The sequence below is a fragment of the Dendroctonus ponderosae genome, unplaced genomic scaffold (genome assembly GCF_020466585.1).
Source record: "Dendroctonus ponderosae isolate FM_Combo_2020 unplaced genomic scaffold, Dpon_F_20191213v2 Dpon_F_20191213_11, whole genome shotgun sequence".
NCBI lineage: Eukaryota > Metazoa > Arthropoda > Insecta > Coleoptera > Curculionidae > Dendroctonus > Dendroctonus ponderosae.
The window spans coordinates 4488098-4497522 of NW_026017213.1; positions in this window are offsets into that span (position 1 = coordinate 4488098).

The following is a 9425-nucleotide window of genomic DNA, read 5'->3' on the forward strand; positions in this document are numbered from 1 at the left end:
CATCGAAATATCGAGTAATTAATTGAGGTTGGAGTGCTTAAAGGGCTGTTTTGCTCCGGCTGCCCCCACTGGGGAATGAAATGAAAGCAGCGGAACGTTTTTAACTATTTCCGTGTCCAATTTATATTTAAAATCCCATCAAAAAAAATATATATTTGAGCTGAACACACAAAAAAATGGGAAGTCATAAAACACCAGCCGAACGACCGATAAAGGTAAGTGTCAGGCAGATAATGGGCAAATTTACATTGAGCCATTGTTGAAATGACCGTCATATACGAGTTTTTATATTTTATTGATAGTTTAAATGGGAAAACATTAGTGCGATTTGAAACAATCGGTTTGGGGGATTTGCATTGGACTGTTTGTCCTTTCGAGTCCAAAGTTGTGGATTGTACGCACGATTTTCGCCGTGTTAATGTGGCATCGAGCACATTAACCGAACAATAAGAGTGAAAGTGCTTTGGACAAATTTGCATTTTCCTACTCAAATTAGTTGCGCCGTTTTACACGTATGGCGGCCGTGTTCGACACTTGTTTCAGCAATTATGAATAAACATCGGGATTTTTTTGCATAAAACCCGCGATTTTATCCTTTCGATTTATCGACCATCAGCCAACTCGAGATGGAACGGTGTGGGCTTAATTACCTAATAGGACTTGGGCATCTAACGGTTTGGCTCAAGAGGCCACAAGAACTATGAAGAAATTGTGATTTTTTCAAGCAGGAGCAGCTGTCCGCTGGGCTGAGGTCAGTGATTTTAAAGTAGCTGTGAATGTTGAACGTTGCCATTAATAATGCGAAAATTACCTGATGTTGAGTAGGTATAGATTAAAAATTTGAATAAAAAATTCCCAAATCTCATAAAAAACTGAAATATTGCCAAACAGTAAATCGGAAATTGGCCAACAATTCAAGAAAAACAACTTTGACCGATCGAGAAGAATGAATCAAAATTGACAACAATCATTCGGCCCTAATTTTTTAACCACCCAGTACAACGGGCTACACTTTGGATTTGTTTGTTCCCAGATGAATTGGGAGCAAAAATGCATTTTGGCTCAAACCTCACGGACCAACGGTTTTAGAGATATCGGCCTTTGAGTAGGAACATTTTTTCACTTTTTCTAGTCATACTTGCGTTAAGTTGACTTTAGCTTTTAGGTCATCCAGAAGGCCATGCGAGTATTGACTTCGTTTGTTTCGCAATCAGTACGCAGCAAAAACTTTTAATGGACAAAAGCTCTTTGATTGGCCGGTTTTGAGTTATCAGCTTTTGAGTAGAAAAGTTCACTGTTTCTAGTCATGCTTGTGGTCATTCGGCTCTAACTTTTAGATCGCCCCGTATGGTCGGTTCGGGAATGACTTGGTTTGTTGTCTGGTGCATTGGGAGCAAAAATGTGTACTCAACCAACAATTTTTCAACTGCCAGTTTTGAGTTATCAGCATTTGAGTAGGGAATTGCACTTTTCCAGTAATGTTTGCGTTCACTTGTCATGCTTGTGGTCATTCGGCTCTAACTTTTAAATCACCTTGTATAGTCAGTTCCGGATTGACCTGGTTTATTGCGTAGCAAGTTGGGAGCAAAAACGTATACTAAACGAAAACCTCTTTGACTGCCCATTTTTCAGTTACTTAACAGGTTTTGAGTAGTTTACTGCGCTTTTTCACGTCATGTTTGTCTTCAATAGGCTCTCACTTTGAGGCGACCCTGTATAGCCAGCTCTGGAGTGACTTCGTTTGTTCCGCACTGAATTTGGAGCAAAAAACCATACTGGTCAGTGATTTCAAAGTACCCACCTGTGAATGTTCAACATTGTCACAAATGAAACCTAAATTACGTGACGTTCAATATACACCTGGATGAGTGGCAATCCAAATAGAGAACTGGACAGTGACGTACAACGTGAAAAAGGGCATAAAAAGCCAAAATATCCGCAAAACACTAAATGGGAAATTTGGCAACATTCCAACAAATACAAGAGTGAGATGCCAACTGTCGTCGATTGAGAAAAATGGCTCAAAGTTGACAACAACCAGGAGTCCCTAACTTTTTAACCACCCTGTACAGCTAGTCACTGTTGGGACTGGCTTGTTCCTCGATCAATTGCGAACAAAAAATGAATTTTGGCCGAAACCCCACAGACTAACGGTTTATGAGATATCAGCCTGTGAGTAGAAACATGCAGTTTTTCCAGTCAGGTTTGCGTTCAGTTGCCTTGAATTTTTCCAGCAGCAACAAAACTAATTGGCGCAGTCGGTAGCAAATCTTTAAGACCACAGGAACCGCACTAAGATGTTTCGGGTTGATATAAAGCGACTAACTGATGAAAGTTCGGTTGTTTGACTGACTCCAAACGCTCCCGAGAAACTGATCGATTCAACCACTTAATCTGCAACTGTTCGGTACTAGGCATACTTATTTTTCTTCTGCTACTGAGTGGCATGTCGATTGGTGTGGACCCCACTAGGGGGCGTGCAATGGCAAAAACTAGACACACAGTAATCCGCGATTATGCAGATATTTGTTTATTCATCGTGCACGCTACCTGTATATGTAATTGGGATTATATCGAATGCTAATACTGCTAATATATTCATCAGTGATCTATATTGATTTAATTATGGTAATGGGCGATCATTATCTAGACGTAGATGGCTGGTCCCCTACCTGAAGCCATTGTGTAGTGAGAGGTCCCATGGACGGTTTTTTGCGGTATTTATCGGGAAAAACTGCCGATATGGCCGGGAATTCGTACACATGCGGGCGGACTATAATTAATCAACACAATTAGTTTGACTGGCAGGTAAATTAACTCGTCACCCGTCCATAATTATCGCCTAAAACCACCTCCAGTCATTTGTTTTTGGGCAAAGCTCCAATTTGTGTAGTTGATGATGATGATGATGATGATAATGATAAACACCCGATGCAGCCTAAAATGATATTAATAAACACAATTGGACCAATGCCCAGTGCTTATTAATCACACGTCCATTTTCCATTCAAGCTAATTAGCCAGCAGGACATTTCATTTGTAGTGTCTTTTGGCTGGGGCTCGCGCTCCACTGCCCACAACCCTTTTTTCTGCACCAGCCCTCACCAACTACTCCCAGGTGATGTTGTATCTTCGTCGCTCTGCGAAAGGGTGGCCCTCGAAAGAGTTAAGGCTCATTGAACGTGGCCAATTAGGTGTGAAGTGTTGCCAGTGCCGCAAATGGCACGTTGATGATATGATAATTGAGAGGTGGCAGAGTGTAAAGTTACATCAGTCAAGGGTATCCTGTTCACCCATAGGCGAACGAATTTATTTACGTTCTATTGCGGGACTTATTTGGAGTCTTGGAGATTTGCTACCGACTGCGCCAATTGTTTTTTTCGCGCAGTTACCACTGATCATTTTTTTGCAAGTGTCCAGGCAGGCTAAGGCCCGAAGGGATACAAATCTACCACTTTGCGCCTCCAAAATGGGAGAAAAAGCGGTTCTAACCAGAAATTTCTAGAGACGTTTTCTCTTCTTATCTGTTCATAAAATGGGAAACTAGTTTCTAATTGGGCAACAGTTCGGAGCTGATCACTTTTTTTCATTTGGTGTCGCATGGGAACTTGAATACTGCATCGGTTCGACATCTATTGTCTTACTCAAAAAGGACCGTCGTTCAACAAAATTTCAAGTCATTTTCTCTTCACAATTGACGCGAAAACCGGAAACTAATTTTTAGTTTAAGAAAAATCTGGGGTTTATCACTTTGTCAAAATTAAAATTGTCCCATGGTTTGCGCACTTGGCAACATGCGTTCTGCAATGGTTCAACTTTTATTTTTTTACTCAAAAAGTTGCGCAGAAAATTATCAAGACATATTTTGTGTTCTTAATTGATCACTTAATTGGAAACTGGGTTTGAGTTTATGCAATAATCTGGTCTGATCACGTTTTTTTAAGTTAAAGTTGTGCCATGTTTTGAGCCCTTAACCACTCGAATACCGCAACGTTGGACTTTAATTGTCTTACTCTAAGAAAATTATTGACGCAAAAAAATTCAAAAGTGTGTTTTTCTCTCCCTAATTGATGAGAAAACTGCCAACTAATTTCTAATTTAGAAAAAATCCGGAGTTTATCACTTTTTTGAATGAAAAGTGTCCAATATTTTAAGCACTTGGCTATGAACTCACATTCGGCTATGAATCGGCTTTTTTTTTACTCGAGAACAGGGCGTCTGACAGAAAAAAGTCAAGAGACGTTTTCTCTTACCAATTGACCACACAATTGAAAACTGATTTTTGCATTGAGGAAAATTGCGCGCTTGCCAATTTTTCTGAATTAAAAGTCTCCGATTTATACTAATTTTAATTAATTTTTGTCTCGAAAACGGTACCTGTGTTCAGTAGTTCAGTGCAACAGTTCATCGTTTTTCTCAAAAATGGGGTTTCGCTCAAAAAAAATCTAGATACGTTTTTTCTTCCTAATTGATGAGAGAACTTGAAACTAATTTTTAGCTTTGCAAAAAATCTGTGCTCACCACTTTTTTTTAAACAAAAGTAATATTCGTTTTGGGCACTTGGCAACTCGAATACTGCGACAGTTGGACTTTAATTTTTTTCCTCAAAAATGGGGCATCGCACAAAAAAAGGCCTAGAGACCTTTTCGCTTCCCAGATCATCGTAGAATTGGAAACCAATTTCCATTTTCTGATAGAGAAGTTTTACTGTCTTCAAGAGTCTTGAGGCATTAATTGAATATGCAGGGGTAATGAAGGAGTGGAACACACGAGGGCACAATGGGACATACATTAGTTTCTCGCGGGCGTTGGAAGGCTTCAGTAGATACTCCCTTAGGCTAAGGCCACACACAACCCAGATCTCCAGAGGTGTGCACGAGAACATTGCCCAACCCATCCATAACAAAAAAATTGAAAACATCAGTGAAATAAATCAGGTCAGTGAGACGGCCCTAAACAGCCAGGATTCCACCCCTACCCAGCTAGCTGGGTTTGACCGCAAATAAAGCCATTTTCTCGATGGTTAAAGTCAAATGGGTTACGTCCCAGACTGATGTGGTTGACGACATTCTGTGCAGGTCAATCAAAGTATGTAAGGAGTGTCCATCACGTATTTGGTGGCATTGCGGGGAGCTTGAGGACACGTCGTTTGCCTCTTTGCATACGAACGAGCTCACGTGCTTTTGCCCAGTGGAATTACTGCACCCGAAGGTCACCGAGGCGACGCCACTTGATTTGGTGATTAGAAACTGAGCCATCGCATCGGCGTTTGTTCGAAAAAAAAACCTTTTTATCGCCCATGAATGTAAATGTGTGGTGGTTTATGGTCGTTGGTTTCCGGGTCGTTATGCTGATCCAGACCGTTAGTATTCCACCAAGGGTTCCACTGTGCGCTTTAGAGAACCATTTCGGGTTGTAACTGCTGTTCGAAAGTCAATTGACCAGGAAATCGCTACCGGTGAAATAATGAACTTGAACCCAATCTTCCACTGGTGGATAAATAACGTTTTAATTGAAAATAGTCATTATATCGGGCGTACGCATTTTATTAATGATTTAACCGCAGCGAAACTCTTTCAGCGTCTGCACCGAGTCTGGCTATTCAAATTTTATGTAAATGTGCGTTAGTTGAAAATTATACGGCATCGCGTAATATACGTAATAACTACCAATTGTTAAAAAAAATTAATGTTATTTAAATCGGTACATATTTGAGAATGATCCGGCATATTTTAAAATAAATTTTAATATTTTGTTTATGCTAAATTAGCCGGTGTAACAGCGCTATTTGCACTTTTAATATTGGCTCGTGGCGGATTCCTTTTATGAATTATTTTATTGTGAGCGAACGGGTTCATTTCACTTTTAAATTGACTGTGAGTAGGTAAGTAATCCTTCTTTGGATGCACGCTGATGATTAATGATTCCGGGCCATCGGCTTGCCCTGGTGGTTCCTTCTTCAATTTTTATAAATTGGACTATTAGCTCTTTGTCGTTTGCTCTATGGGAAGCGGTAATTAATCCTCATTGGGCTTGTTTGACTGGCACCACTAATTAATCTATGACGATTAGTGGAAGAAGGCTGATCTTGGATTGTGTGTGCGAGACAAGGAAATAAATCAGTCGTCATAATGCGCCGATGTTTAGGCTCCGCCCCCAACCCTCCAGTTAGATCTGGTCTGTTCGTCTTTTTCTAGGGCAGGCGTTTATTGAGCTGCTTTGTTCCACCTACTCAATTTAGATAGAGATAGAGCTTTTGAATATAGGTTTGTTTAGGTGAGAATTATGATTTTTTGTAGGAATGGAAAAAAGGGCTATTTTTGAATTTCGTAATGGTGTAAAAATAATGTGAAAAGACTTGACGACTTGAAGATTGGTCCGTTGTTCAGAAAAAATATCATTTAAATTCAAAAGTTGTATTTTTGTAAAGTTTTTTTTGAGGTTGATTGACAGTGATGTTAATTTAGACAAAAGAATACGCTTAAAAACCCGAGACTCTTTGACTAAATTATGTGAGTTCCGCAGTTTTTTCTCCCAGTTCATATTGGTGAACTCGGTATTTATAAAAATGGATTCGTTGAAACAGCAGGAGCATCTAAACAATGCTTCTCCCAAAAAAGGCGTGGCCTCCCCTTTATGGCGTGGCCTCCCCTTTTTCCCGACTTAAATCCATCGGATTTTTTCTTGTGGACCCATTGAAAATGAGAGACTGCGTAAATTCAATTGGGTGGCTGTTTTTACTGCTCAGATTAGACCAATTGCAAACAAAATTAAACCAGAAATGCTTAAAATCCATTGAAGAGCTGTTAAATGAATCGCATCATACACGCTTTCGATCTTAGTCATGCTCTGAGCCAGGCGGCAAAACTTGAAGTTTTTGCGCCCCCACCTGTCACCATTTGTGAAAATATGACCGTCGGAAATAAGCGGAAAGAGTTGCACAATATAATCCAGTTTCCCCTTAATCTATTCGGTCGTTTCGGAAAGTTTCGTGCGTATTTACGGCCCTCAGAGGACTCAAATCATTTCCGAGATAGAGCAGCGACCTGCCGTGGCACTCCATCATTTTCTCTGTTATCAGCTCGGTTCTTGATTAATTTTAATTATTTGGGGAGGCGCACAATTGTAACGGGCGTCATTCGAGAGATAGCCGCCGAAATTCTACGTCGTAACGATAAGAGAGAGTCGGAATTGGTTTTAATTGTCGGCCATGGACAGGGTGATTGGACAAGTTTGGGCTAAAAGAGGCAGTTTTTGGCCTTCTGAAGACTCATTTTTAACATGAAGCAAGACATCTAAACAAATGTGTACATTTTAAAACCCGCTTTGAAAAGTCTTAGAGAAGTGGCGCAGTCAGCAGGTTTTAGCGATATTGGGCCAGGTAAAGCATGGCTTATTTCCCGCTGAACTCGAATAAAATGCGTTACGTGGGGCAATTATTGTCGCGGACATAAACCCCGAATTAAAACGATCAAAATGCGGGCCGCGCCCGGAAGTGACGACCCCCCAAGGGGGCAGTTCCAGCCTCCAAAGTTCCCCACGAGACGCACGTGCGATCCGAACGACTTCGGTCTCTTTAGTCTTTTAATCCCGCCACTCCGATTCCGGATATGAATGGCAATTGCGATCGGCGAAAATTAAAATGTTGGAAAATGGAGAAAATGTTTGTTGGAGAACCACGGTTCTTAACCGCACATTTATCAAGCGCGCCAGCACTAATTTTATGCATGCAAAATACACGCGAATAGTAATGGCGATACTTTGTATTTACGACCATACAGGAGTAACAGATTCTCCTAGAACAGCATGTAAATTTCATTGGATTTAATTATTGTTGTGTGTGTGTGTGTTTAGTAAACTGGACGTTTTTACCTTCTCAACTTTTCATTCGAGGTGTTTGCACCAGACAGAACTTAATCAGTGTTTTATGAAAGGCATTAAAAGCTGCCCTTAGGCTTTGAGTGGCATTTTAAATGCAAATACTTGCCAGTATTGATGACAGCACGGCAAAAACTTGTATCTCTGAGGCGCCATTATGGCCATTCCAACAAACTGATGCGTTTTGTTCGCTCTTTATTGCATTTGCCTGATGTTGATTTATACCAAACATCCTACCGACTGCGCCTTTCCGGATTGCGATTGATTGCATTCTTCGGAGTTTCGAGCTCAGTGGTATTGATCCTTAAAAAAATCAGAAGAGATAGACTTTCGAGGCCATTCCTGGAATCGAGTGGGTTTTTCGGGTTTTTAGGCCGTCGTACAATAGAATTTCTTCTCAAATGTCACCAGATGACATCAGAACAGTGTAAGCGTTCAAGCAAACCACCTCTGAAGATGATAGCCACTTGAGCTTGCGAAATGTCAAGAAGAAATTCTATTGTCACTAGTAAAAAGATGTTCCTCTGAAGAATGAAATCACTGCATTGGCCTGCTGTTGTTCTATGAGAAGAATCTGAGATCCTACCGACTGCGCCCATTTAGATGGATTTCAGCTGCGCAGTCGGTAGTACGGCATCCATTATCAAAAGGAATTGCAGATTTTCAATTCTGAAGTTGAAAGTCAGCAAGTTGGAGCCCGAAATTTGAGGCTTCAGTCAAAAGCTTCCACTTGAAGTAGTATTTTTGATGCTTTAAGACACGAGTTGGAGATGGCTCTGGAGCTTATGTGCTAAAATGGAAGTAGCAAATCTCAGGCAAAAGGCTCAATTTTGACAGTAAAAGCTCCAAATTTTGAGTTATATTTCCTAAACTATCGAAGTGTTTTCCTGATAGTTAATAGCAAAATATCAATTTTTCAGTCGAAGCTTTCAATGTGAGCTTTGCGTTCCCTGGCAACCTGCGTCAACATTGCGGACACAATTTTCAGCTGGAAGTCGAAATTTCTGACTGAAAATGAAGTTTTTAGTGGAGCTTTTAGGCAAAAAAAACTTAGAGATTTTGCTATGGAAATATTTGCTTGTTGCTGTTGCACAGAGGCGGATTTGTCAGTGGAAGGCCGACATTTGAGGATGAAGGTGTACCCGAAAACTTCCACTAGAACTAAGATATTCGAGGCTGTGAAGTCAAAACTGTGAGTACATTTGAATAACGTTCCAATAAGGAAGTTGAAATGTTAAGCTTGAGGTCGCAATCTTTAGCTCGAAGCCAACTGAAGTTGAATATTCCAAGTAGCTCAACATTGTTTTTCACCTCAACATTGTTACTTTTTTGGATTAAAATGCTATTAAAATCGAACTGAAAGTGGAAATATTGTGATAAGCATTCAAATTTCGGGTTGGAAAAGCGTCGAGTTGGAGTTTTCGAGCTGAGGTCTGAACTGGACTTTAAGAGTTTTTGTCCAAAAAAGCGTTGCCAGTTCAGCAAGAGCATTTTAATTTATTTAATTTTTCACTGGAAAGGTCGAGTTTGCATCCAAATGTTGAGTA